Raw genomic sequence first — 15,448 nt, 5'->3', positions numbered from 1 at the left:
TGCCAGCAGTTAACTCACGTAATTGTCACAGGACAGGAAGTCTACAGAGCCCCGCCGAGCTGTTAAAGGACTACCTCAGAGGGTGCACCCAAATGCTAGGCGTTACTATTGCTAGCGTTACTGCTTCTTAAATTTCCTATCTCAAGTCTCAACTCTAACATGATTTTTTTTCTTTTTTGTTTTGTTTTGTTGTTGTTCATCCTCACCCGAGGATATTTTTCCATTGACTTTTAGAAACACTGAGGTGAGAGAGACACATCGATTGGTTGCCTCCTGCACGCACCTGTACCAGGGTCGGGGAACCTGCAACCAAGGGACCTGTCTTTGAGCGGAATCGAACCCGGGACCCTTCAGTCTGTGAGCCAACTCTAGCCACGGAGCTAAACAGGCTAGGGCTCAAAAATGATTTCTTTAGGGAAGCCTTTCCTTAATTCCCCAACTATATTAGGCTCCTTTAACGTAATCTCACAGAACTCCATAATTCTCGTGATTGTAATGAAATGATATATGTGCCTAGTGCCTTGTCCACTGGACTGTAATTTCCATGAGTAGGAGCACTGTATGTCTTGCTCAGGAGTCCAGCACATGCCTGGCACACAGGAAGTGCTCCGTGTTGAAATGCTGAACCAATGTGTGCAATGTTGAGGTTAAGGTGCGTCACAGAAAGCAGCTGGTGCCACGCTGCCATGCAGATGGGGAAACTGACACCCAGTGAGACACATGGATTCGCCCAAGGTCACATGCTAGGAGTCAAGGACTCAGGCAGAAATGAGAGACCCTCACCCCATGGGAAGCAGGAGCCTGGAAGCCACCTTCAGCCCTCATCCCCAAGCCCTGCCCCCCCACAGAGAAACCACACAAGCTTATTTGCCTAGATCAACAACAACAGCAAGAAGACTCCGGAGGACACGAAAATGAAAAGCATACCACTCCCTCCCGACCCCGCCCTCCTGCCCCCCACACCATCCTGTCCAGACAGCTTCCACTGTTAATGTGCATGGACTTCTTGCCTGTGAGACCCTAGAGGGTTCATGGTGACAGCTTCACAGCCACACTGAGCATCAGTGAGCAAGCCACCGAGCCACGGATCAGACCCTGTCGGCCAGGGTGGTCAGTGTTCTGGTAGAAGGACGTCATAGGCATGGCAAGGGCAGAAAGAGTGGGTGCTCAGTGCTGTGGAGTGGGGAGGAGGTTGGGGAACACGTCAAAGATGATGTTTGGGCTGGGTATCCAAGGGTGAATTCATGGTCCCCCGGGCAGGTAGAGGAAGTGAAGGGCAATGGGGGAGAAGGAATAGCACGTGCAAAGACACTGAGGTTTGCCTGAGCTTCAGAGGGTGAAACAGGCTGGGTGGTGGAAGGCCTTCCTAGTCATGCTAGGGGGTATCGGCCTTCTCCAGAGGGCAGTGGCAGCTCTGCAGGGTTTGCAGTTGAAAAGCAACTTGCTCTCATTTGTTGTCTTACATCACCATGGCAACAGGAGAGAGGTTGGCCTGGGAGTGGGGGGAGGCCGGAGGCTGGAGGCAAGAGTCTCCCACTGAGGCCAAACTCTAAAGCCCAAAGCCTAGTACCCCCATGGGTAACTCACTAGGCTCAAGAAGGACCCAATGTCTGCTTTGTGCCACCAAAGTCACCCCCTTCTTCCTACCCATTGTCCTCGCCCTCCTATTGGGTGCACCTTGCTATAGCTATATCTCGCTTATCCAGAAGTCACTTAACCGGTAACCCTAACTATCCAGAACCTAGCTTCTAGCCGGGAAGCAGACAGAAAAGTCATGTGGACAGCCAGTTATGCCCCAAAGTAATGCCCTAGAGAGCCTGCACTTCACACCCAAGAGCACACGCAGGCTGCCACTCAAGCTTAATCATCTCTGGTTGAGGGTAGATGCCAGTGTCTGGCTGGCTGTGGCTAAGTGGTTGAGTGTCAACTCAGGAACCAAGAGGTCACGGTTCGATTCCCAGTTAGGGCACATGCTTGGGTTGCAGCCAATTGATGTTTCTATGTCTCGCTCCCTTCTATTCTCTCTTTTAAAAAAATCAGTAAAAACCTATTTTTAAAAAGAGTAGACGCCAGCCAGGGTCAGCCCAGCTCTACCACTTTCTAGTCACATGGCCAGGTTCCTCATGCATAAAATGGGGGCAACAGTTGTGGCTACCTCAGAGTGTGGCTGTGAAGATTAAAGAACATGATATACTGGGGAGAAAGGGCAGAAAGAAAAAAGCAGAAAATGTGTCCTGAGTGGATTCACCCAAGGTCACATGCTAGGAGTCAAGGTACAAAAGAGAATGGCAGGTAGAACCGTGTGATATTTTCAAGATATTAAATCTGACACATTTATAAATGCAAGCAACACATTTTACAAAGATTCCTTTAAAACTAGACACATTGAAAAGTTTTGGGTGTTTAGAAGGCAGTTACTGGAAAAATTAATGTATACAAATTTACTTATGTGAATGTCAACTCTGTGTGTACCTGTGTCCATCTAAAGTGTCCATCAAATTTTGGAAAACATATTTCGTGTTTAACAGAATCTAAGATGCCATTGACTGTATGTAAGGTGTGCCACTAAGAAAGGAACACTGCTATTTATTCCAATGGTAAGATGCTATAGATGGCAAGATGCATCTTGATTTCAGAGTTGATAAAATGTGAAAGTATGCACATCTTCAAGTCAATGGAAATCCGAATATGCAATACGTTTGCTGCTAAACTGTCTCTTCTCCTTGGGCAGAGAAGTAAGATATGTTCTTTCCTTCACCCGCCCATGTATGCCAGAGGCTCAAAGCCAAACATAACACCTCTCCTTTGATGTCCCTCCAGAAGCTTCCTCTTTCAAGAAGCTGATCCAGGCTTTCAGCCCACCCATAGCTCAGACAAACAAGTCTTCAGGTGTCCAGGGGTCCCACAGAGCCCCCAGCTCAGGGTGAGCCTCTTTGAGCCAAGGCCGTGTGCACAGCTTGAATGCTCACTGAACCCAAGCTGGGGCTCCAGCCCCGGGCTGTCCAGGCTGAAAAGCTGTGGCTCTCCTTCTCCCACTTCTCAGCCAGCAGGCCCATGGCCAGGGATTCACCTGGGACCGCGGAGCAGCCTCCAGAGCCAGCCTCCTCGGCCTTCACCGGGAAGGCCCCCATCATCACCACTGCAGTACTCCCAAACACACTGCAGCCCAGTGCCACCGCCATTCTTGAAAGAAACTAGAGGGGTGCATGGGAGGGAGGGCGAGGTGGCGGCTTACACCACAGCTTGCTGAGAGAAGACATTACTCACCCCCCACCCAAGCTAGAGATAAGGGGGAAGGATTTCTTAAAACCATAATGAGGCCAGCACACAGACCGGGCGCCCTCCTGCCCCACAGTCCTGGCTGGTTGTGCTTAAAAATAAAAAAAAAAAATCGAAGGAGGGTTTCCTGAAGCAGGAAGAGAGAGCTTGATCATCCTGCCCAGTGACCACGCTGAGGGAGAGGTGAGCCCTTGCCGCCCACTCTTGCTCTGCAGATACCCAGGGAGAAGCTCCAAGTGCAGCCGCTCTCATCACACTTTTCCCATTTCGTATTCCCACAGCCCCGGAAGTCGCTATTGGAGCCCATTTTACGGACAGGGAAACAGGCTGGGAGAAGGGCGGGAAGATGCTCAAGATCACACCGCGGGGCTTGGCTGGAACTCGGGTGTCCTTTCCACGCAACAGGGAGTCCCCAGGCAGTGGCTCCAGCGTCATCACTTAAGGTGTTTGTCCAGGTTGTAGAATCATACGGATTCCAGACCCCACCCCTGAGAGCTGTGCGGTAGGGCCAGGCCTGGACCAGGTGGGCCAGGGGGTCCAAGGCCAGGAGGAAGGAGCGCTGGATGGAAAGATACTGGGCCCAGGGGGAGAGGAGGGGGAGAAGGGCAATCTGAGGGGGCCCGGGAGGCAGCCCTGGCCTACTTTGAGTCCTCGTTTTGCCTAACCCACCCCTCCTCTCTGCACCGAGGCTTGTTAACTCAGTAGATACCACATCCTGCTACTTTCATCTCATCTTCCTTTTCCCTCCGAACAATCTCCTTCCTCCTACTGACCTGAACTTCTTGCTTATTTACCCCAGGACTGGGATGGGCCAGCCCGACGCGCACGCGCAAACACACACACACACACACACACACACACACACACACACACACACACACACGTCACGCAAAGGGTGTAAACACAAATCTTCTGACAGTGCCAAGCGTGCAATTCTGGAGAAGAGCAGCCACTGTCTGGGGCCCACGCTCGCTAGGAGCGGGCTGAGGCAAGCTCTTCCACGACCCCCAGGTCCTGATGGCAAAGGACCCCTGAGGCCAATGCTCACTGGGAGAGCTCCCCCCCAGGCGGAGAGGTGCAGACGCCGTGACCCATGACACAGGCGCACGCGGCCTGAGTCGGTGGCAGGAAGCTTTGGCCACACTCGGACCGCACGCAGGCAGGCGGTCCGGCAGCGGCCACCTAGACAGCGATGGATGATCCCGGAATGCCCCTCAGTCTCCGGGATTATGGGGACCGCGGGTGTGCGGACCCCGCACCCCGAAAGTGGCTCCTGTCCCCAGAGCCCTAACAGAGCAGGATCTGTCCAGCCACCGCCGCAGCCGCTGCTGAGCCCACCGCTTCCCCGCGGTGCCCGCCCGCTCGGCGCCGCCCCGAGCCCCAAGCTGCCCCTCGACGGCCCCCGCCCCGGCCGCCCGGCCACACACCTGCAGTCCCCGCCGGGCGCCACGCCCCTCTCCAGTGACGACGCCCTGCGACCCGGGGTACGGTCGGGACCCCCGCACCTGGGCTGGAGTCGCGCGGCAGGTCCCAGCATCTGCCCAGGCTCCGCTCCTCAGGCAGCTGTGGGCGGGGCCGCGCCGTGGGCGGAGCTTGCGCGGGGGCGGGGGCGGGGCCTGGGCGAGGCCGGCCGCCCAGCGGGCCTGTCGCGCCACCTAGTGGCGGGGCAGGGATTGCGAGGCGCTAGGCTGGTTCACGAGTCCTGGGAGTCCCGCTGCAGCCGCAGCGCCGAGCCGCTCTGCCGAGCCGCTCTGCCGTCGGAAGGAACCGGCCCTGACGGTGGGCGGCCGCGGTGGGAGGGATGCCAGCCCCGACCGCCAGCGACCCCCGCAGGAGCAAGGAGCGGTTCCGCCGGGGGAGCGGAAGCGGTTCTGGACCCCGCAGGGGAGGTGGGCGGAGCAGGAGAGAGGCTGGGGTGGGGGCTTCGGGGAAGGAGGAGAAAGGGGAAGCTCCGAAGAGCTGCTTCCTTCTCTGGCGGAGACCCAGCGCCCCACTTCCTTTTACTACTTCTATTTTCTTTCGTCGCTCTTCACATTTAAAGTGCCTGCGCCGCCTCTGTGCAGAAGGACGCCTTGACCCTCACCCTTCCGCGGAGACCTAGAAGCGCCAGCCAGGCCGCACTCCCCGCCTCTGCTCTGACTGTCCCTCCTTCCTCCCCGGCGGCTGCCGCTTCCCCGGTTTCTCGCCCCTGAAGGGAGAGGGGGCGTCTCCAGAGACCGGGCCCTCCCTCTCCTGGCCTCCCCTTCTCTCCCCGCAGACCACGGAGCAGATGCGGTTCTACCAAGAGCTGGGCCACAGAGTCCTGGAAGGCAGAGCACACCCCTGTGCCTCGGTTTCCTCATTGACAAAATGGGGGTAAGAAGGTTTGCTGCTGTGCGGGCAGCCCCAGCAATGCAAGACCGCACTTGGTTCAGAGTCAGCAGAGGGCAAGGCTGGCGTTTTCACTTCCACGATTGGAGGCGGCCGTGTCACAGTGTCTGTCGGAAGTGCTCAGTCTGCCACGGGGCTGCACGTTATTGTGGGTCAGAAGCCACAGCCCTACCTGAGGCTGGAGAGATGTGAGCACCAGTGACTGGTCTCTCCCTGGCTCCCTAAATAACAACAACAAAAAAGAGCAACTTCCCCAAAGGCCTAGAAACAGAAAGTCCCTGGGTGAACACGGAGGACTGTTCCCGCCGACAGTAGGAGGTGGAAAGGGGCTCAAAACCATCTAGCACTTCTCCTCATTCACCACGAACCCCCTCCTGCCCCCCAGCCCCCCTCCCCACACACACACACACACACACACCACCGTTTTACAAATAAGGAACCAAAGCCACAAAAGACTGAGAGGATACGCCTAAGGTCATGTGACTTGATGAGGGTGGGCAAGGACTGCAGTCCCCCCAACGCCTACTTTTCCACCACGAAAGGGAGAGGGGGTGGAAGGAGAGAGCCGAGAGATGGCCAGCCTCGGGGGGAAGGGGTAGACCTGCCCTAGCGTGAGGAACGGAGTAGCCAGAGTGACACGGTTGTGTACCAGATTGGCACATTGCATTATGAGATCACTTTGAACGCTGCTAGAGAGGTTATGGCATCCTTGGCTTCTTCCGTGTCCTTGGTATTCCTAGGGAAGCTGAAGCAGAGTTGCTCCTCACGGGTCTCTCCCAGGAAGCCGAGCAGCCCAGGAAGCCCACTCAGGCCCATCCTGCCTCCCCTCACAGGTGGGCGTTTTCTTCTCCATCAGCAGGTGCGACCCAGATGTTGAGTTTTCATGTTATCCCACGCCCTCAGTTAGCTCCGCCTGTGTCTCCCTGTCCCAAGAGGGCAGGCCGCCAACCGGATCTGAGCAGCGCCTGACACCTATTGGCCGAAACTTAGAACTGCAGCTACTGGGGCATCTTTGACTCCCACCTCCCCAAAGCAGCTGGTAAGACTCAAGGGGTCTCTGTCACTCCTGTGGCACCTGATGTTGTACCACTGTGTACAGCTCTGCTGTTGCTTCACTTAAAGATACGTCTATTTTTGTCTCTCTCCTTCCTTTCACTGTGAGGAGCCTAGTCATCTCAACTTCCTCATCTTACATTTATGTTTCAATGCCCTGAAAACATCACCAAGGAAACCCCAACTGCCAAATCCAGTGCCCTCTTTTCTTACCTCGCTGTAGCATTTGATGCTACCCCTCCTTGAGAATTATCTTCCTTGACTTCTCCTCTTCTGCCTCCGACCAATATTTCTGTTTTCTTTTTCTGGCTTCATTTTATGGCAACCCTAGGCAACATTTTTTTAAAAATATTTTTTTATTGATTTCAGAGAGAGGAGGGGAGAAAGAGAAAGGGATAGAAACATCAATGATGAGAGAGAATCATTGAGCAGCTGTCTCCTGCACGCCCCCTACTGGGGATAGAGCTTGAACCCAGGCATGTGCTCTTGACCGGAATCGAACCCGGGGCCCTTCAGTTCGCAGACTGACACTGACACTCTATATGCTGAGCCAAACCGGCTAGGGCTGCAACATTTTTTATAACTCCAAAATCATTGCAAAATATGCATTTAAAAAAAGCAAACATTAAATGTTGCAACTCTTTCAAACTTTTGAAGAACTTCCCATTTCATTTTCCTTGTTACTAAAACTTAAAAAAGAAAACTACAGACCACTCTTTTCTATGATCCTATATAATAAAAGGCTAATATACAAACCAACCAAATGGTGGGACGACCGGTCGCTATGACACACACTGACCACCAGGGGGGAGACGCTCAACACAGGAGCTGCCCCCTGGTGGTCAGTGCATTCTCATAGGGGAAGCACTGCTTAGCCAGAAGCCGGGCTCATGGCACAGAATGGGCTGAGGGACAACCCACTGAGTGCACAAATTTTGTGCACTGGGCCTCTAGTACAAATATAAAAATCGGAAATAAAATAAGCACAGCCTGGCCAGAGTGGCTCAGTTGGTTAAGCATCATCCTGTGCACCAAAAGGCCAGTTCGATTCGTGGTCGGGGCACATACCTGGGTTTGATCCCCAGTTGGGCATGTACAGAAAGCAACCGATCTCTCTCTCCCTTCCTCTGTCTAAGCAAGTCCTTTGGTGAGAATTAAAAAAAAAAAAAAGTAAATAAGTACAAATTATATTCAGCCTTTAAAATAGTAACATGCCATGACAAAGTAGAGTCTGTTCAAGGAATGCCAATGTTTGGATGAGCCTAAAGCAATTCAGGCATACTCAGCGGCTCAGTTGGACTGGTTGCCCACCAGCAACAATGGTGCAAAGTCAGGGGCCTGCCCGGAGGGGTTATTGCGGGTCCTGGGTTGCAAGATGAAGTGTGGTCTCCAGTGGAAGCTCTGGACGGTCAACATAGGAGACTTAGGCTCTGACTGATCAATTGCCATTTTAAAGTTCAGAAGGGACACTTTGGGCCGAACCGATGAAGGTGGGGGCCAACCTTCACTGCCCCCCAGTCCCTCCCAAGCAAGTCCATTGACGTTTTACTCGTAGCGGTGTGACCGCTGTCCCAGGTCGGCCTCACCGATTGGCATTTGATCCTTAAGGGGGAAAGAGCTTCAGGCAACAGCAAAAGAAGTCGTTTCCATTAGGGTCCTGGAGAACATCGGGGGAGGGGTAGGTTTCGGGGGGACACAATGAAGGAAGTTTGAAGGAAGCTGGAGGACTGAGCAGGGGTCAGAAGCGCAAATGTCTCCAAGAGCCAAACAGGTCCGAGTCCTGCGCAGAACTGGTGAGATGGTGTTCACGAACCGGACTCGTGCCATTTCGTGGCAGCTTCCTGTCTACGCTGTGCCTCCAGACACAGCCCTGCTGACATGTCAGTCCCTTCTTCCTCAGTTCCGTAAGGTTTCCTCTCCCCACGCAGCTTTTCCACATTCTTCCTAGGATTTCTTTTCTGGAGGCATTGTGCCTTGTACTCTTTCAGCAGGCACACTTCATATATTATACATAAAGGAATATTCTTCACTCCAGCAAGAAATATGCCTCCTCCCATTTCTCTTGAAGCACAGATCCCTCTTGGCCTCTTTTATTTTTCCACATTTGCTAGACATGATTACAAGAAATATTTCACTCTTACCTAATTCCAATATAAGAAAAACAATTGCACCCATACAAAAAAAAACTGGCAACTGACCCCTGACCTTGATGTCTGGGAACAATAAGGTTTGGAAAGGATGCAAATGAGGAGACCGCTAAAGGAGGACGCCTGGGAAAAGCCCAGCTTCAGCCCCGTGGAAATGCAGAAGTGATGTGGTCAGACTTTATAATTTTTAAAGAAAACCAAAATTTGGAACTCTTGATCTGAAATTGCCTGGTTTTTAAAATGCTAGAAATTCAAAAGAGTATTTTAAAACTCCTTGCAGGCCAAACCAGACGCGACCTACTGGCTTCCGGTGTGTGACATCGGGTCTGTATTGTTCAGGTGGGAGCTGCAGCAGTGAGCTCTGAGTTATTTCTGTTAATGTGCGCTAATTTGTTCCCACTGGCCTGGGAGACCGTTTATGCGAAGGAGGGTCAATGTTAAAAGTTTATTAATGTTGTTCATCATATGAATGGGACACCGGAGAACAACTGCATAATTATCCTAATAGGATGCACCCTGATGAAAACTCGTAGGAACTAGGAATAAAAAGACTTTGTCAAGATGACAAATGTTATCTCAAGCCAACAGACCATATGATACCTGGTGATGACCGGGAATGGAGAGCAAATATAGTTCTTCGGAACAGAGGCAATGCTACAAAAAACAAGGAGCGGAACAAGGATGGCATACTGTGAATAATGTCAACAATATTCTGAAGTTTAAGGAAAAACAATAAGAAACATAAATAAGAGACATACATTTGGCAAGAAAGAGTCAAGCTTATGATTATTTGCAAAAGATATGATAGTCTACCCGAGAAACCCTTGCTAATGGATTGAGGAATGTTTAGAAAGAGCTGTAAAGCAGCTGTATACAAAAATATATGTAATTCAATAGTTTTCTATACACCAGCAGTGACCAAACAGAAAATAAAGCTCATTCACCCTAGCAACAAAATGCCAAGGATTAGGAAATTTAAGGAACCCAGAATAGCCAAAATATCTAGAGAAAGAAAAATTGGAGGACTCAAACTCTCTGATTTCAAAACTTACCGCAAAACTACAGATAGACATAGAATCAGTGGAGTATAATTGAGAGTCCAGAAAAAAACCCTCACACTTACAATCAAGTGATTTTTTTTTAGCAATGGTGCCAAGACCATTCAAAGGGGGGAAAGTTGTTGCTGAGGTAATTGCATATCCATATGAAAAAGAGTGAAGTTGCATTCCTAACTCACACCACACATAGAACTTAATTCAAAATTGATCAAAGACCCAAATGTCAGAGTTAAAACTATGAAACTCTCAGAAGAAAACAATGGTTTTCTTGAATTAGACAATGGTTTTTTAGATAAAATCTCAAAATCACAAGCAACAAAAGAAAAAATAAATAAGATGCACTTTATCAAAATTGAAAACTTTTGTGCTTCAAGGACCCCGTCAAGAAACAGAAGACACCCCACAGAATGGGAGAAAAATTTTGCAGGTCTTTCATATGATTGGGGATTTCAATCTAGAATATATAAGTATCTTCTATACCTCAATAATAAAAAGACATAAATACATTCAAAAGTGAAAAAGGACATGAATCGCCCTAGCCGGTTTGGCTCAGTGGATGGAGCGTCGGTCTGCGGACTGAAGGGGCCCAGGTTCGATTCCAGTCAAGGGCATGTACTTTGGTTGCGGGCACATCCCCAGTAGGGGGTGTGCAGGAGGCAACTGATCGATGTTTCTCTCTCATCGATGTTTCTAACTCTCTATCCCTCCCCCTTCCTCTCTGTAAAAAATCAATAAAATATATTTAAAAAAGACATGAATAGATATTTCTCCAAGGAAGATATACAAATGGTCAACAAGCATTTGAAAAAAATGCCCAATGTCACTAGCCATCAGGGAGATGCAAATCAAAACCACAATGAAATACTACTTCACATCCCCTATAATAAAAAAGGCAGATAATAAGAAATGTTGACAGGAATGTAGAGAATTTGGAACCCTCATATATACATTGCTGATGGGAATGTAAATGGTGCAGCTGCTTTGGAAAAGTCTGGCAGTTCCTCTAAAGGTTAAACAAGAAAACCATATGACCTAGAAATTCCACTCCTGGGTATATACCCAAAAGAAGTGAAAACATATGTGCACACAAAAATGTGCACACAGATATCCATAGCAGTATTATTGACAACTAGAGCACTGGTGCATGGATTCATGCACCAGTGGGGTTCCTCGGCCTGGCCTGCACCCTCTCGCAATCCAGGACTCCTCGGGGAATATCGGACTGCTGGTTTCAGCCCAATCCCACAGGCCAGGCTGAGGGACCCCACCAGTGCACAAATTCGTGCACTGGGCCTCTAGTATGCATATAAGATCTTTGCTTAATCTCGTCCCACCCTCCCACCTCCCTCCCATCCCTCTGAGATTCATCAGTCTGTTCCATGTTTTCATGCCTGTGCTTGAGCATCTGCCCCCTGGCGGTCAGTGTGCATCATAGCTACCAGTCGAATGGTCAAACGGTTGCTTAGGCTTTTATATATATAGATAGCCAATGGGTGGAAACACCACAAATGCCCATCAACTAATGAATGGATAAATAAGATGTGGTATATTTATACAATAGAATATTATTTGGCCATAAAGAGAAATGAGGTACCAATACATGCTACAACACAGAAGAACCTTGAAAACATGGTAACTGAAAGAATCCAATTACAAAGGACCACATACTGTATGATTTCATTTATATGAAATGTTCAGAATAGACAAATACCTAGAGACAAAAAGCAAATTGGTGGTTGCCTAGGGCCGGGATGGTTGGAGAAAAGTAGGGAGTGAATGCTAACGGGTATGGGATTGTGTGTGTGTGTGTGGGTGTGTGTTGGGGGGGTAATGGAAATGTTCAAAAACTGACTGTGAGGATAATTGCACAACTCTGAACATACTAAAAACCAGTTTATTATATTTTCTAAATGGGTGAATTGTATGGTGTGTGAATTTATAATTCAATAAAGCTGTTATTTAAAAACTATAGGCTTTATTATGGGAAAGAAAAGATCCCTGCATAAATGTAAGACACTAATGTTCTTGGATTGTAAAATTGTATTATAAAAGAGACCCATTCTTCTCCAGTTGAGTATATAAATGCAAAATAGTTTCAATCTATAGCCAAATAAGGCTTTTTTGGGGGGGAAGAATATTGACAAAATGATTTTACATTTCATCATGAAAAAGAATTGTGTGAGAATAATCAAACCACAGAGTTAAAACACTATAGTACTGATGTAAAAAGTGTAACAGCCCAATGAAGCAACTTGATCTGTCAGAAACAAACACAAGTATCTGAATGAATTTAATATATGACAAAGGAGATAGGATTGATTATCCAATAAATGGGCTACGACAATTAAATAACCATTAGGAGAAAAACACAATTGTGGTTTCAAACTCAAATCTTACACAACAAAAAATTCCTGACTTACTTAAAGATCCATCTGTAAAAATTCAAGTAAAACAAGAGACGTTTAGAAGAAATAAAGGAAATGTGTATATATTGTTGGAATTCTAGGTAGCCTTTCTTTGAAAAGTAAATCTTTATTGTTGAAAGTATTACATATGTTTCCTTCCCCCCCCCCCATTGACCCTTTCTAGCCTGCCCCCAACCCCGTAGATGGTCTTTTAAAACATGAGACCAAAATAAGAAATTATGAAGGAACTGATTAATTTGAATATGTAAAAGTAAAATAACTTCTGTACATAAAAAATTACCATAAGCATTAAATTAAAAGGCAAACGGCATACTAGGGTAAAATGTTTACAGCAAATAACAAGGATAACATCCTTAATATAAAAACTTATATCTGACAATGAGGCAAAAATAAAATAAATTATATTACCCAGAGTTGTCAAACATTTGGAGACTCAAAATCAATGGGGGGAAAAAACACCCACAAATATTCAACAGAGAGAACCAAATAAAACTAAAAAGATGGTTCTTTGAGAAAATAAAAACAAATCTGGCAAGATAGATAAGAAATAGAAAGCACAAGTAAATAATATTAGGGATGAAAAAGACATAATTAGAGATACAGGGAAGATTATAAAAATAATATAATACAGTGATCAACTTTATGCTAAAGAATTTTAAAACTTTGATGAAATAGGGATTTTTTCCTATATAAAAAAACTAATAAAACCAACTCAAGAAGAAATAGAATGCCTACAATTTCATAACTTGCTAAAACATTGAAGCAGTAATTAAAATATTTTCACAAAGACTGTCCCAGGATGAGGACATGTTACAGGTGAGTTCCAGCAGACTTCCAAGGAACAGATCATTCTAATCATGTGCTAAACCCTTTCAGATAATTGAAGAAGGAATAGCCCCCAACTTATTTGATGAAGGAACCATAACCTTCATACACAAACTCAAGAAAAACAGTAAAAGAAATTAGAGGCCAATCTTATTTGTGAACCTAGATGCAGAGATATTAGGTGGTCCAAACAGATTATCCACTTGGATTTATCCGAGAATGCAAGAGGGTAATTTGACGTTAGACAAGCCTGTGGCATCCTAGCAACAGTGTGCCATGTAATTATCTAATTGGATGCCAGAAAGGCATTTGGTAAAATTCTTAATTTAGAAAACTAGGAATAGAACTTCCTTAACCTGGAATAAGGCATCTTACCAAGCACCTGTAATAAACAACCAGTTTTAGTGAGGAAGCATCATCTTTAAAATCAGGCACGAGCAACAACATAGCTGAAGCTTGGAAACTCTATTCTAAGTGAAAAACAGCCAGGTACAAAGCCCGGCTGGTGTGGCTCAGTGGTTGAGCACCGACCCATGAACCAGGAGGTTCCTCATCCTGTATACTGTGAATGAATTTACGTTAAGTTGGCGTTATTTCTTTCTTAAATATTTGAAAGAGTTTATGTGTAGTGCCATCTGGGCTTAGGGGTTTCTTTGTAGGATTTTACAGCTTGTTGAGGTATAACTGACGTACAGTAGAGTGTGCATAAATAAAGAGTACAATTCCAGAAGTTTTGCCCAATGTATAGATGCATGAAAATGCATCACCACAATCCGGATGCTGAACACATCTATCAATCCCCAAAGTTCCTTCGTGCCCCTTTTTAGTCCCTTCCTCCCACCCAACCCGTTTCCAGGCAACCACTGACCTACCTTCTGTCACTGTAGATTAGTTTTCATTTTCTAAAATTTTAAATTAAAAAAAAAATGTATTTTTTTCTTTCAGGAGTGTTTTCCAACACCAACAATCAATTCTCTAATTCTCTTAGCACCAACTGGATGTTCAATAATTCAGTTCAGTTCTGACACTAGCTACTGAAGTTAGCACAGACACCACAACTTAAGCGCTCAGCCCACAAGACTGGCCCCAATTTCAGACACGAGTCACAAGTCCCAGGGCTCCCAGACTTCTGGCCAACCCACTATATGGTAAGTTGGTATTTCTCACAATCCCCTCCTGAGTTTTGATCATTTGCTAGAAGGGCTCACAGAACTCAGAAAGGCACTTTGCTTATGTTCGCCAGTTTCTTATAAAAGACACCGCTCAGGAACAGTCACACTGAAGAGTGCATAGGACAATGCATGTGGGAGGGTGCCCAGAGCTTTCAACGCCCTCTGCAGGTGCACCACCCTCCCAGCACCTCCATGGGGTCCCCAGCCCGAAAGCCCATCAAAGTCTGTTGTTCGAGAGTCTTCACAGCCCTGACTGGTGTGGCTCAGTTGGTTGAGCATCAACCCATGCACCAAAAGGTCCACAGTTCAATTCCCGACCAGGGCACATGCCCAGGTTTTTGGCTCCATTCCCGGTGGGGGGTGTGCAGGAGGCAGCGGACCCATGTTTCTCTCTCATGCCTCTCTCTCCAAAATCAATAAAAAAACATTTTTAAAACGAGTTTTTATGGAGCTTAATCTACAGCCCCTTCTTCCCCGCCCTAGAGGTTGGTGAGTGGGACTGGAAGTTTCACAAAATCTCTACACACATAATCTTTCCAGTGACCAGCCCCATCTGAGGCTATCTAGGAGTTAACTCTAGGAAAGAGAGAGGGTTATGATCAAAGAGAAGCTGTGGTAGGCTTGGGTGGGGTGGGGGTAATATTTTATTTCTTGGTGGTAGTTAACACATTTTATAATTACTTATTAAGCTGTGCAAACAATGATGTTTTTTAAAGTTCTTTGAAGATAGACAACTTGTGCCTTTATGTCAACAGACACAGCAATGTTAGACTCGTTTTAGACCTGGGAGCCATTTTCTCTCCTTAATAAATTCTACCTACTTCTATTAGACCTGGTCTCACCATGTGTCCTGTGTTTTCCTCAGAAGACAGCCTCACCCCCAGCATTGCTGGCGCCTGGGAGGAGCCCACTGCCACCCTCACGCACGAACACCGGCAGGATTTGGAGATTCCAATTTTTGATGTCTCAGCTCAAACCCCTGTGTCAGCCATGCATGGTCTAAGGCAAACCACGGTAGTCATCACTCCCCCGCCACCCCTCCCTCTTTGGTCCTGGCTGCCCTGACTCCCGTGCCTGCGCCACGGCTCAGCAGCCCCCACTCGGTGCAGAAGATAATA

General features: G+C 47.7%; 1 protein-coding gene across 1 annotated transcript in view; it reads right to left on the bottom strand.

Moving 5' to 3' along the window:
- The window catches only part of PIK3R5 (phosphoinositide-3-kinase regulatory subunit 5), a 70,184-nt gene extending 65,373 nt beyond the window's left edge, over window positions 1–4,811 (bottom strand). The window contains exon 1 of the mRNA XM_008153462.3: window positions 4,707–4,811. The gene's annotated coding sequence lies outside the window, so the exon portion shown is untranslated. The remainder of the gene's footprint in view (window positions 1–4,706) is intronic.
- Between the last annotated feature and the right edge of the window lie 10,637 nt (window positions 4,812–15,448).

The sequence above is a fragment of the Eptesicus fuscus genome, chromosome 20 (assembly GCF_027574615.1).
Source record: "Eptesicus fuscus isolate TK198812 chromosome 20, DD_ASM_mEF_20220401, whole genome shotgun sequence".
NCBI classification, from domain to species: Eukaryota; Metazoa; Chordata; class Mammalia; order Chiroptera; family Vespertilionidae; genus Eptesicus; species Eptesicus fuscus.
Note: the sequence above shows the minus strand (reverse complement) of the source record. Positions and strands in the feature narration are given on the sequence as shown.